Here is a 13278-nt window from a genome sequence, read left to right on the forward strand (position 1 = left end):
AATAAATAAATAAATAAATAAAAGAGACTGGAAAGATTGCTTATCAGTTAAGAGCACTGGCTGCTCTTCCAGAGGACCTGAGTTCAATTCTCAGCAACCACGTGGTGGCTCACAACCATCTGTAACTCCAGTTTCAGGCACAGAAATATATGCAGGCAAAGCACCAATACACTAAAAATAAAATTGAAAAAAAAAAACCAGCATTACTTTCTTTTTATGTGTGTGTACAGGATCTTGCTAGATACCCCTGGCTACCCTGCAATTAACTGTGTAGGCCAGGCTGGCCTCAAACTCATGTCTGCCATTCTTCTTCAGCCGCCTAAATGACCCTGGCAACCTGAATTTAGCAAGAGAGAATTGGGTCCCGCAAGATGTCTTTTTTTTTTTTTTTTTTTTTTTTTCGAGACAGGGTTTCTCTGTGTAGCCCTGACTGTCCTGGAACTCACTCTGTAGACCAGGCTGGCCTCGAACTCAGAAATTCGCCTGCCTCTGCTTCCCAAGTGCTGGGATTAAAGGTGTTTGCCACCACTGTCCAGCCCACAAGATGTCTTAATATCTCACAGGTGGCAGATGTGCACCCCACCCAGCATGACCCAACTTTAAGGAAAGACCCCTTATGCGGCTGACAGAAGCAGCTACCGGTGAGTGGCTGCAAAACGCTGCGTGGTCTGTATTTCCTAGTACTCTTAGGGTCGGCAGACATTCCGGAAAGTGCCTTCGCTGCCCTCTCTGTGGCCCCTCTGCCACGCTGGCTTTTAGCTGGCAGTTGTTACAGTGTCTATGTTGGGATTTTATTTGGCCACAGCTACAGAAACCCCAGGCTTCTGTACCCCTAGTTTTGTCTTTTGAGTCTGGAAGTTGGCCAAGGCGTGGCCACGTGAAGACCTCCTTGGACCTGTGCTGTCTGCCCCATTCCTCATTGGGTGCTGCACAGGCTCCGCCCCCAAGGGTGTGGCCTGTGTCTCTGCTCTTGGCGGGAAGTGGGAAGTGGCTCGAGAGAGATGCTGCCCAGCAGAGAACACTTCTGCCCTCCCAGGCCATCCCATAGGTGGCCTGCCCTTGGGACTGGCCAGAAGGGAGCTCAGAAAGAGCCGTGGTTCTACACCTAGCTTTTGTGTTGTGCTGTTGAGGACAAAGGCAAGACTGTGCAGAACTGGGTTTATTTATTTAAGTTTGATTCAAAACAGTTCGCAATGACACCTGAAAAGCTGACTGTTTCCAGGTTGGTTTTATTTGTAAATATGTATTTATTTATTGGTTGTTGTGTGAACGTTTTGCCTGCATGAACGTCTATACACCATGTCATTGCAGTGCCCAAAGAGACCAGAAGAGGGCATCAGATTCCCTGGAGTTGGAGTTCCAGACACTCCTGAGCCACTGTGTGGGTGCTGGAAACTGAACCTGTGTCCTCTGATACCCTCTATAACGCAGTATAATTTTGGCGGGGTGGGGGTGGGGGTGGGGGGTTGGGGTGGAGTACCTCGGCGGGCCCACGCTGAGGCACCCCTTGAACAATCACACCATAGATAAGTCTAGTATAAAGAAAGTTTATTGGGGGAAGGGAAAACAACCTGGAAAAGGGGTAGAGTGTAGGCAGCCCCACGCCCAAAAGATGGCGCCCACCTCCGGTACACCGGTATACCATTGCGCCAGCCCGAATCTGGCGCCAGCCCCTCCCAAGCCGGTGTTACATATCAAAGTGCCAACACTGACGAATCCCAGGAGGACACGTGGCTCTCCCCAGTGCTGGGGTGGATATAAGCAGTCCTCCCAGGGTTTCCGGAGGTCCCCGTAGCATGGAGGTGTTCCTGAAATAAAGAAAGGCTGTTGAGAAGAATCCGACCGTGTTGTGTCTTTTCTTGCTGGACGAGTTGAGCGCAACAAAGGGGTAGAGAGAGAAAGGGAGAAGAAGAGAAGAGGCCGGCCGTGAACATGTGAGAACAGAGAGAGGAGGGGAGGGGAGGGGAGGGAAGGGGAGGGGAGGGACGAAAGAAAGAGGGGGGGATGGTGATGGAGAAAGAGTACGTGATGAGGAGCTCTCTTCTTATCTAGCACCTGTGACAGATGATGATGTAAGCTGTTGCTAGGTAGCTGTTGGGCAGAGCCTATGGGATTGTCTGTAAACTAACTTTTCTGGAAAAGCAGCCAGTGCTCTTAATTGCTCCTTGTAATTTTGGTTTTTTGGAGACAGGATTCCAGGTTGGCCTTGAACTCAAGGGAGTTCTGTCTCAACCACTCCATTGCTGGCAGATGCATGAATCACCTCCCTTGCCTTAAATAAGTCCTTAATATCTGTTTAGAGACTAGGTCTCAAGTAACTCACACTGGCCTGGAACTGTCTATATAGCCAAGATGACTGTGAACTCCACATCCTCCTGCTTCTACCTCCTGAGTGCTGGGGGGGTCAGATGTGTGTGCCCACACGCCTGACTGAGTGTATAATATGAAAGCCTGAGCTCCATACTCTGGGGGCATATGTGCACTGAGCCAAAGACTGCTTAAATACCACTCTCTCTCTCTCTCTCTTTCTTTCTTTCTTTCTTGTTTTTGTTTTTCGAGACAGGGTTTCTCTGTATAGCCCTGGCTGTCCTGGAACTCACTTTGTAGACCAGGCTGGCCTTGAACTCAGAAATCCACCTGCCTCTGCCTCCTGAATGCTGGGATTAAAGGCGTGCACCACCACACCTGGCTTAAATGCCACTTTCAACGTTTCAACACAGCCTGACACAGGGCTGTGTACAGACATGTCCAGGGCTGGACATGGGGCTAAGTAGCAGAATGAGGCTGTGGGTGGGTTTAAGCGCAGTGTGAAGAAGGAGGAAGGGGGGGAGGAGGAGGAGGAAGAAGAGGAGAAAGAGGAGGAGGAGCAGCAGCAGGAGGAGAACCACCTATATAGATACATTAAAAGACATATCTTGCCAGATGTGGTGGCACAAGCCTTTAATCCCAGCACTCGGGAGGCAGAGGCAGGCAGATTTCTGAGTTCGAGGCCAGCCTGGTCTACAGAGTGAGTTCCAGGACAGCCAGGGCTATACAGAGAAACCCTGTCTAGAAAAACCAAAAAAAAAAAAAAAAAAAAAAAAAAAAAAAAAAAAAAAAAAGACATATCTTGGGCTGGAGAGATGCTCAACGGTTAAGAGCACTGTCTGCTTTTCCAGAGGTCCTGAGTTCAATTCCCAGCAACCACATGGTGGTTCACCACCATCTGTAATGGGATCCAATGCCCTCTTAAGAGATTAAGAATTAAAAGTTTGAGATTAAAATTCTTACTTAAAATCAGATTCTGTTGCACAGGAGAGATGGTTCACTGGTTTAAGAGCATTGGCTACTCTTCCAGAGGACCTGGGTTCGATTCCTAGCACCCAGCAGCTCTTCTGTAGCTAGCTCCAATTCCACGGGACACTCACCTTCACAGACATACAGACATTATGCAGACCAACCACCAAAGCAGTGCACATAAAAGAAAAATCTTTAAAAATCAGATTCTTGGGTTAGGGGTTGAAATTTGTTACAGACTCAACGACATGTTCAAAGAAAAGGAAATTCAATAATTAATTTTGAAGGGCTGGAGAGATGGCTCAGCAGTTAGGAGCACTGACTGCTCTTCCAGAGGTCCTGAGTTCAATCCCCAGCTACCACATGGTGGCTTCACAACCATCTGTAATGGAATCCCGTGCCCTCTTCTGATGTGCCTGAAGATAGCTACAGTGTCCTCATGTAAATAAAAGAAGATAAAAATAACTTACTTTTAAAAAATTATTTTTGAGCTGGGCAGTGGTGGTGCACACCTTTAATCCCAGCACTTGGGAAGCAGAGGCAGGTGGATTTCCAAGTTTGAGGCCAGCCTGGTTTACAAAGTGAGTTTCAGGACAGCCAGGGCTACACAGAGAAACCCTGTCTTGAAACCCTCCCCCCAAAAAAAATATTTTTGAGATTAAAAAGGTTTTGTTTTGGTTTGTTTTGGTTTTTACAATTTCCCACCCTCCTATATCCTGATAGAGAGACAACTTTCTGTGGGGCCTGTCACTTTAGTTCCAGTGGGGGGACCATGGTGCCAGGAACAGGAGTCCTGTGTGGGGAGCCTCTACCAATGAAGTTCCAGGACAGCCAGGAGGACTAAAGGGGGGAACAGAGGGAGGGGAACACTCTCTCATCTCCTACTCCCTGCCAAAAGAAATAGTTGTCCTCTGGCCTCCATACATGTACCCACCTACACATAGATAACTGTAATAAAAAATAGTATCTTCTAACTGACTAGAACTATATTTTTTATTGGAGACAGGATCTCCCTGCAGACTAGACTAGCCTTGAACTCAGAGTTCTGCCCGCCACTCATTCTGCCAACAGACGCTGTCCTGTGTGGGACATGCAGTCTATAATGGCAAGTGGTAGTTTGTTCTTTTGGTCGTTTTGTTTTGCTTTGTTTTGTTTTGAGACAGGGTCTCACTATATATCCCAGGCTGGCCCCAGACTTTCCATCCCTCTCCCTCAGCCTCCAGAGTACTGGGATTTCAACAGTGTGCCATCATCCCCAGCTTCTGTGTTTTGTCTGTTTGTTTATTAATTAATTAATTAAATAATTTGCTAGACCTCTCAATATCAGCTCACCTGTGTTTTGTTTTTTAGTATACCTGATAGAACTCTTTCCAAAAGACTTAGAATGTAATGTACGTGAAGGATAATGAATTCTGAAGTACAGCTACAGGACGAATGCAGTGTATACCTGTAACCCCAACATTCTACAAGCTGAGGCAGGAGAGTTGCCATGAATTTCACGCTAGTCAGCTGTATAGTGAGAGTTTGTCTCAAAAAGAACAAAACCAAAAGGAAAAATACATGGCTCAGCAGTTACGAGGACTCACAGCTCTGGAAGGGAATCTGGGTTCAGTTCCCAGCATCTACGTGCTAGCTCACAGTAACTCCAGTTCCAGAGGATCCGATGACCAGTTCTGGCCTCTGCAGGCCCTGCATGCAGGTGGTGTACAGACAGACATGCAGACAAAACATCCATACACATAAAAGAAAGGCTTAGCTATGCAGGGTGTCCCCATATTTCTGATCCCATTACTTGGGAGAGAGAGGCAGACTGATCTCTGAGTTGAAGGACAGCTGGTCTACAAATTGAATTCCAGGTCATCCTTGTCTGGATGAGACCAGTGAGACCCTGCCTCCAGTAAAAAATAAAGTTCTAATCCAAACATAACGCTGACATTAAGAGACCATTAGATGATGGTCTTTTTGTTATAGTTATGTGTAGGTGGTGCCTGTATGCAGGCCAGAGGACAATTATTTCTGTTGGCTGAAGGGGGTAGGGGATGGAGATAGACAGAGTCTCTCTATGTAGTCCCCCTGGCTCCTCTGGAATTGGATATGTAGACCAGGCTGACCTTGACCTCACTGAGATCTACTTGCCTCTGACTCCCAAGTGCTGGGATTAAAGAAGTATGTCCTATGCCTGGCTAGCAAACAACTTTTAAGAGTCATACCATGTCAGTCCTTAGGGCTAAATTCAGGTTGTCCTGCCCAGCAGCAATTGCCTTTATCTGTTGAGCCACCTCCCCCAGACACCCCACCACCACCATTCCCTAATCCCACCCTAGATTTGTAGGATTAATTTGTTTCTTTTAGATAGGGTCTCAGTATGTAACCCTGGCTGGCCTGACACTCACTGTGTAGATAAGACTGGCCTTGGACTCACAGAGATCTGCCTGCCTCTGCCTCTCCAGGGCTGGGATTAAAGGAGTGAGGCACCCCACTGGAAGGTACAATTTTAAAGGAAGATAGTTTAGCAATAGGCATCCAAAACTGTAGCTGACCAGCACCTAACCCTGTCAGACATTTAAATATTAAGTCTTCTTGATCCAGTCATGCACTGGGTGCAGGTGCTATGATAACAAAATCCACCAGAAAAGACTTCTATTCCATTCCCAGCACTCTCCTGTAATGCTGGTACTCAAGTGGAGGCAGGAGCATCAGAAGTTAGTCATCAGCTACGTAAAGTCCAGGGACAGCGTGAGAGCCTTTCTAAGAAAGAAAGAAAGAAAGAAAGAAAAAGAGAGAGAGAGAGAGAGAGAGAGAGAGAGAGAGAAAGGAAGGGCTGGGCGATGGTGGTGTACGCCTTTAATCCCAGCACTTGGGAGGCAGAGGCAGGAGGCAGATTTCTGAGTTTGAGGCCAGCCTGGTCTACAAAGTGAGTTCCAGGACAGCCAGGGCTACACAGAGAAACCCTGTCTGGAAAAACCAAAAAAAAAAAAAAAAAAAAAAAGAAAAGAAAAAAGAAAGGAAGGAATGAAGAAAACTGGGGTTACAGCTTAAGATCCTGTTTCAGAGAGGGAGAGAAAGAGAAAGAGAGAGGGAGAGAGAGAGAGAAAGGAAGGAAGGAAGAAAAGAAACTGGGGTTATAGCCCAGTGTTAGAAAACCTGACTACCTGACTAGTATGCACAAGGTCCTAGGTTGAATTCCCAGCTCTCTAATAATAATAATATGCTTTTAAAGGGCCATTTTGGTCACCTTATCCTTGTCTCATAAGTATCCTGCTTATATTCGTCACTTTAGCGGGGCACTAATTGCTGCCCCTTGGCATCGGGTAAAGCAAGATCACAGTGCATGGAAATACTCAGACAAGATTGATTTGAATTCTCTTACTCTAACTTTTTTTCCTTCTTCCAAGAACTATTAGTCCTGGAGGTCTTAATAATTAAAAAAAAAACAACAACAACAAAAAAAAAACAGTTGGCTTTCAGTCCAGAAAGACTCACACTGAAAGCAATGAGTTCCTTTGTGTTTACAGATCTTAGGGTGACCACTCCATTAGGAGGGTGTAATTTCCAGGCCACATCTGTTCTGTGTCAGTGCTGAGGTGAATCATCTGTGGCCTTCCTCTTTGCTTTGGCTCCACAGCTCCAGTTCACAGGTGACCTACAGTGTGCTGAGCCTTTAACGTCCAGTTTAAGCCTAGTCTGGCTTGGCTGTGTGCACGCCTTTAATACCAGCACTAAGGAGGCAGAGGCAGGTGGATCTCTGAGTTGGAGGACAGTTTGGTCTACAGAGTGAATTCCAGGACAGCCAGGGCTACACAAAGAAACTCTGTCTCAAAAAAAAAAAAAAAAAAAAAAAAAAAAAAAAAAAAAAAAAAGAAAAAGAAAAGAAAAAGAAAGAAAGAAAGAAAGAAAAAGCTAGAAATATTTCATTGTATTGTTAAGGTTGGCATTTGCAGCTTAGTATTCTATTTCAGCTATAGTCACTTTCTCTTATAATCCAATTGGGGTTTATTCCGTGGAAATAGACTTGACAGATTGGAAGTCCAATGGACCAGAGACAAATAGGCAAATGGGTTTAGGAAGTAGGAAGTAGCTCAGGTCTGAGAGGTGAGGATTGATGGGTGTGGCCCAGGAGGGGCAGGGTTTCTTTCTTTCTATTTCATGTGTGTGGGTACATTGTCGCTGTCTTCAGACACACCAGAAGATGGCATCAGATGCCCATTACAGATGGTTGTGAGCCACCTTGTGGTTGCTGGGAATTCAACTCGGGGCCTCTGGAAGAGCAGTCAGTGCTCTTAACCCATTGAGCCATCTCTCCAGCCCAAGACAGGGTGGGTCTCTTGCAGAGGGCTGTGGGCCTTGTTAACTGGAATCTGGCTGGGCCAAGCTACCCCATTTTGTGCCTGTCTCAATGCTGCCTCGAGTCACTGTCTGTCCCTTGCACAGGTGTCACTGAGGCATCTGAGAAGCCCTAAGCACTGCCTGGCTGTCCGGTCCCTTCCTTGAGAAGAGAGACAGCAGGCTGGAAAGCTAGTGATTTATTCATCCCCCTGCCGTTGTTCAGGCAAATTCTTTCTCCTGAAGTTTCTTCCCCATGGTGGGAAGCTAAACACTCCAGAGGACACTTAAAAGAGTCAAGCTGTGTTTCCTTTGGTACAGTTTACAGTGTTGTGTCCTTCCCCTTGTGGGGAAGGACACCCAAGAAACAACATCTGGGAGAGATCTTCCCTCATGTCGGGCAGCTAGGCATGTGGAAATGGCCCAGAGCTTGGCGGGTTGCCTCTGTTGTAGCTCCTCCACGTCACTGTGTGCTGGCTGCCTACTTAAAGTGCAGGGAGCCCCTTTCCTTGGGGAAGAAGAAGAAACAGTGTAACCATTGAGCACTGCTTGCTTTTGCAAAGGACCCAAGTTCAGTTCTCAGCACTCATATAATGGTGCACAACTGGCTATAATTGCAGTTCTAGGGGTTCTGAAGCCCTTTTCTGGAATTCTGGGACACCAGGCAGACCCATGGTACCCAGGCAAGCATGCAGGGGCCACTACACATTAAAAAAAAAACAAACAAAAAACTGGTGTGTTGGCACACACCTTTAATCCCAGTACATGGGAGAGAGAGGCAGATGGATGTCTGAATTTGAGACTAACTTCATCTGCATAGTGAGTTACAAGCTAACCAGGTATGGGTGTGTACGTGTGTGTGTGTGTGTGTGTATACATACATGCACATCTATCTATATATATATCCCAAGATAATTTTGGCTCTGGATCTTCACTATTTTAGCTCTTCACAGTCATGGAAACCTAATCAGTCAACCGGCCAGCCCTGCAGAATTTTCATTCAATGTGCATGTGGGGTTTTTTATTTTTAAGATTTTATTTATAATTATTATACGTAAGTACACTGTAGCTGTCCTCAGACGCACCAGAAGAGGGCATCAGATCTCATTATGGATGGTTGTGAGCCACCACGTGGTTGCTGGGAATTGAACTCAGGACCTTTGAAAGAGCAGTCAGTGCTCTTAACTGCTGAGCCATCTCACCAGCATGTGGCTTTTTACTAAGAATTTTGGTTCACACCTTTTAGACTTTGGTGATTGTGTTTGAGACAGGCTCTCACTATATAGACAGACTTTTCTTTGTTTACTTATGTTTTAAAATTTTTATTTATTTTTTGCTAGGGATGGTGAGACACCTGTAGTCCCAGCACTTGAGAGGCAGAGAAGATCTCTGAGTTTCTTTTGAAGGTCTAGACAGCTAGACCTTCAAAATGTGACCTTGTCTCCAAAATAAAATCATAGGAAGAGCAACAATGGCTCCTGGCCACCAGCACTCTGGTCACTGTTAAAAAAAAAAAAATACAGAATTTCACTGAAATGTCCAGACTGATGTTGGTCGTGAAAGAAGAAAAGCTGAACTCTCTTACCCCTCCCATCCAGAGATTGTTCCCGGAACACACCTGAACTTTTTACCCCAAGGTACCCCCTCCCAATTGGAAACTGCTTCAGGAACATTTTTTAGATAAGGGGTCTCCTGGAACAAACCTAGTCCTACCCCTCCTAACTGAGGACTGTTCCAAGAACATTTTTGAGATAGGGGCCTCCTGGTACTACCCCAGAATGTTCCAATAGATCGAGTACATTGCCAAAATATAGGACACGACCCCTTGGTTATGTAAAGCCCCTTGGCAAAGCCCCTTGGTGACGTAAAACTTGTACTTTTCCCCTGGCTATTTCCTATAAAAGCCTGTGAAAAGTTTGGGCCAATTGCCGAATCTCCTCTGCACCTTGCTGGCTGCATGAGTTTCGACCCCAGATATCTGGTATATGTGCTTTTTATGTGCTTTCTTGTCGTTGCTGTATTAAATCTTACTCTCTATACATCTTAAGTTCGGTCTCAGTGTCTTCTTGGGTGCGCGGCTGCCCCGAGGCTTGAGTAAGTGCCTCCCTTTGGGAGTTTTAGAGTCTTTCAGTCGTACTCTGTAACAGGCCGATTTTGGATTTTCCATTTTCCCAAGCCCTGGAGCTGGGATCTCAGCCTACACCACCTTGCCCTACACCAATTAGATCTTCAAGTTTGTTGCAACTTTATAAAGAAAACCTTACCCATTACTGCTCAGAGTTCCAAACCATCTGGAGTGCAGCACCAGCACTGTGCAGCAAGATGCTTAAACGTTTAAGGTAGTCTGGCGTGGTGGTACATAGCTTCAATCTCAGCACTCAGGAGGCAGAGATAGATGGACCTCTGAGTTGGAGGTCAGCCTGGTCTACAGAGTGAGATCCAGGACAGCTGTGGCTACACAGAGAAACTCTCTGGGGAAGGGGGGTGGGTTGGGACCGAATCTGGAGGAAATGCGGGAGGCAGAGTCAGGAACCTGGGTTACAGACTACAGACCTACTTACTATATTGCCAAGCAGCAATTTTTTTTAAAAAAAATTATTTATGATATGGAAGTACACTGTAGCTGTCCTCAGACGCACCAGAAGAGGGCATTAGATCTCATTAGGGATGGTTGTGAACCACCATGTGGTTGCTGGGATTTGAACTCAAGACCTTTGGAAGAGCAGTCAGTGCTCTTAACTGCTGAGCCATTTCACCAGCCCCATTTTTGGGGGTGGGGTGGGGGGGTTCAAGACAGGGTTTCTCTGTATAGCCCTGGCTGTCCTGGAACTCATTTTGTAGACCAGGCTGGCCTCGAACTCAGAAATCTGCCTGCCTCTGCCTCCCAAGTGTGGGGCATTGAGCTATGCAAAGACAGTCTGGTTTCCAGTCGAGCTGAGGTCTGAACCCCAGGACCCGGTGGTGATAATTCACCTACATGGAACAGAAGGAGTTCTCTCATGTCTCCTGGACTCTGGCTCCTGTCAAAGTTACCGTCCCCCTCCCCCAAAGCCCCCACAGGAGAAGCATAGTTAGTAGTCATGTAGGCAATGTCCCAAGCTTCTGACCTCCAGGCTAAACTCCTCTCAGTTACTTAGCAACAGTAAAGATAACAGCCCACCATAAGAGGGGCTGCTTGGCCCACCTCCCTCTCTTACACCCCTACTCTCCTCTCCTCTCTTACTCTCTCTTTCTTACTCTCTAGCCTTTCTTCTCTCTTTCTCTTTCCCCCTTCTCTCCTCTTGGTCATGGCCGGTCTCTCTCTCTTTTACCTTTTCTCTTTCCCCTTGCCTTTCTACAATAAAGCTCTAAAACCATAGACTGTCTCTGCTCATCAAGGCTTGCTGTGCTTATTCTCACCTGCATGGGAACCTCTCTCCCTCTGCCCTCTCTCCCATAACCCTGGGGACTACAGGGTGTCGCCCAGGGTCCCCGGTTGGGCACTGCCCCTTGTCCACTCCCCCCTCCCCCGCCGCCGAGTGGGGTCAGTGGCTTAGATGCCCACACTGAGCCGACTGGAAAGCCCTCCAGCGTCGCCTGCCCAGAGCATAGGAAGAACTCTGGCTGGACGTGGGCTATCCTCCCTTCCCCACCTTCCCCTACACCCCCTTTAGTTCCCACACCCAAGTGCTGGGATTAAAGGCATGGGCCACCATTGCCCGGCCCCTTTGTATGTATGTATGTATTTTTAATACAGCCTTTGGACCAATGGGGAATCATTGATGTGAGCTGTGGAGTAGCCAACCATCCCACTGACACTATGGGAAAGACTAGGCTGTCAGCACCTGAGGGGACTTCAGGAAAAAATGGGGCATGGGGATGTGTGGGCGGAGAAGCAGCTACCGCCCTGTCCCAGGCCCATTCTGAGGTTCCATTAGTTTTGCTAGGTTCCTCTATTTTGTGTCATGCAGTATGCCAGCAGACATGCATGGGTATTCGTGTTATTAGAGTAATATAGAAGCCTCCCTCATGGGCCACTGGGCCCCACTCTGGGGGCCACAGCACCCACAGGAGGAAAAGACTGCTTCATGTGACATAGGCTAGAGGGTGATAGGGGAAAGCTGCGGGAAAAATGTTCCAAATTAGCTGGACCCTGTATGGTGGACCAAGATGACCAGTAGCTGTCATCTGTATAATTACAAATGGCTTCTCCATGTCATGGACCTTGTAAGTTTCCCTGACCCTGTCACGCACTTATGCCTCAATCCATCTGAAAACTTGGTGTAAGACTGTTGGAGGCAGGAGGATTAGACATTTATAGTCAGCTTCCGCTCCATAGCGAGTTATAGACTAACCTGCGCTAAACTTCCTACCAACTCCCTTCTGAATTTTTTTTCTTCTGATGTTGTTTGTTTTGGTTTGGTTTTGATTTTGGTTTTACGAGACAGGGTTTCTCTGTGTAGCCCTGGCTGTCCTGGAACTCTGTAGACCAGGCTGGCCTCGAACTCAGAGATCCACCTGCTTCTGCCTCCCGAGTGCTGGGATTAAAGGCATGTGCCATCATGCCCGGCTTCTTCTGATGTTGAAAGAGCTCCTGGCACTGGCTAATGGTCTCAGTTTCTCTCACTGAGAGTCCCCAGCCTCCACCACTAGTGGGAACCAGCCATAGGGCTTCACACCTGGCACCAGCTGTCTAGTCTTCACTACCTCACCAAAAATGTCTCTGCAGAGGTAAGGCGTGCTAAATCCTCCTGTCTCCTTTAACTTCTCCCAACCCACAACCACACACCAAGACAGGATACAAAGTTTCTCTGTGTAGCCCTGGCTGTCCTGGAACTCACTCTGTAGACCAGGTAGACCAATTCTGTCTTTGCTTTTGCCCACCTTGGGGTCAGTCTTACTTAGCCTTTCTCCAGGCTCGCAAAGCTCTGCGCTCTCTTGGCACCGCCCCATTTTAGCACCGCCCTCTTTTGGCACTACCCTTTCTTATTTTCTTCCCACTTCTTTGGCCCATCTCTTCTCAGTCTCAGGTCTGGCTTCTTCCATTTCTTCAGCCCCGACAGTCCTTACACCCTAGGGCCAGGGCCGGGTAGGGGAGCCCTGTTGTTATTGATGACTTCCTGGCTCTTGGAGTTTGTTTGTGCTTTGATACTTCACAGAAGTGGAGCTGGCATTTGCAAGAGCTTTCCATTTGGCTTCCTTCACCAGTGGCAATTTTATTTTTAGTGTGATATATTTGAGACCGGTTTTTCTTATTTCATGGTCAGTTTTTTTCCTTCTTTTTCCTCAGCCAGGTTACATTGTATCCATTTGACTCTTCATTGGTTGCTGAACAGTCATTTCCATTATGTGGCTACTGGTAAGATGTGGGATATGGGGCTGGAGAGGTGGCTCAGTGGTTGGGAGCACTGACTGCTCTTCTGGAGGTCCTGAGTTGAAATCTCAGCGATTGCATGGTGGCTCACAGCCATCTGTAAGGAAGATCTGACTCCCTCTTCTGGAGTGTCTGAAGACAGCTACAGTGTACTTAGATATAATAAATAAATACATCTTAAAAAAAAAAGATGTGGGATGTGTCTTGTTTGCTTGTTTTGAAAGAGGGTCTCACTATGTATCCCTGGCTGTCCTAGAACTTACTGAGTTAGGCAGGCCTTGATACACCTGCCTCTGCCTCCAGAGTACTGGGATTAAAGACGTGTG

This window comes from Mus caroli, unplaced genomic scaffold, assembly GCF_978045245.1.
Source record: "Mus caroli unplaced genomic scaffold, Mus_caroli_1 scaffold_4, whole genome shotgun sequence".
Taxonomy (NCBI): Eukaryota; Metazoa; Chordata; class Mammalia; order Rodentia; family Muridae; genus Mus; species Mus caroli.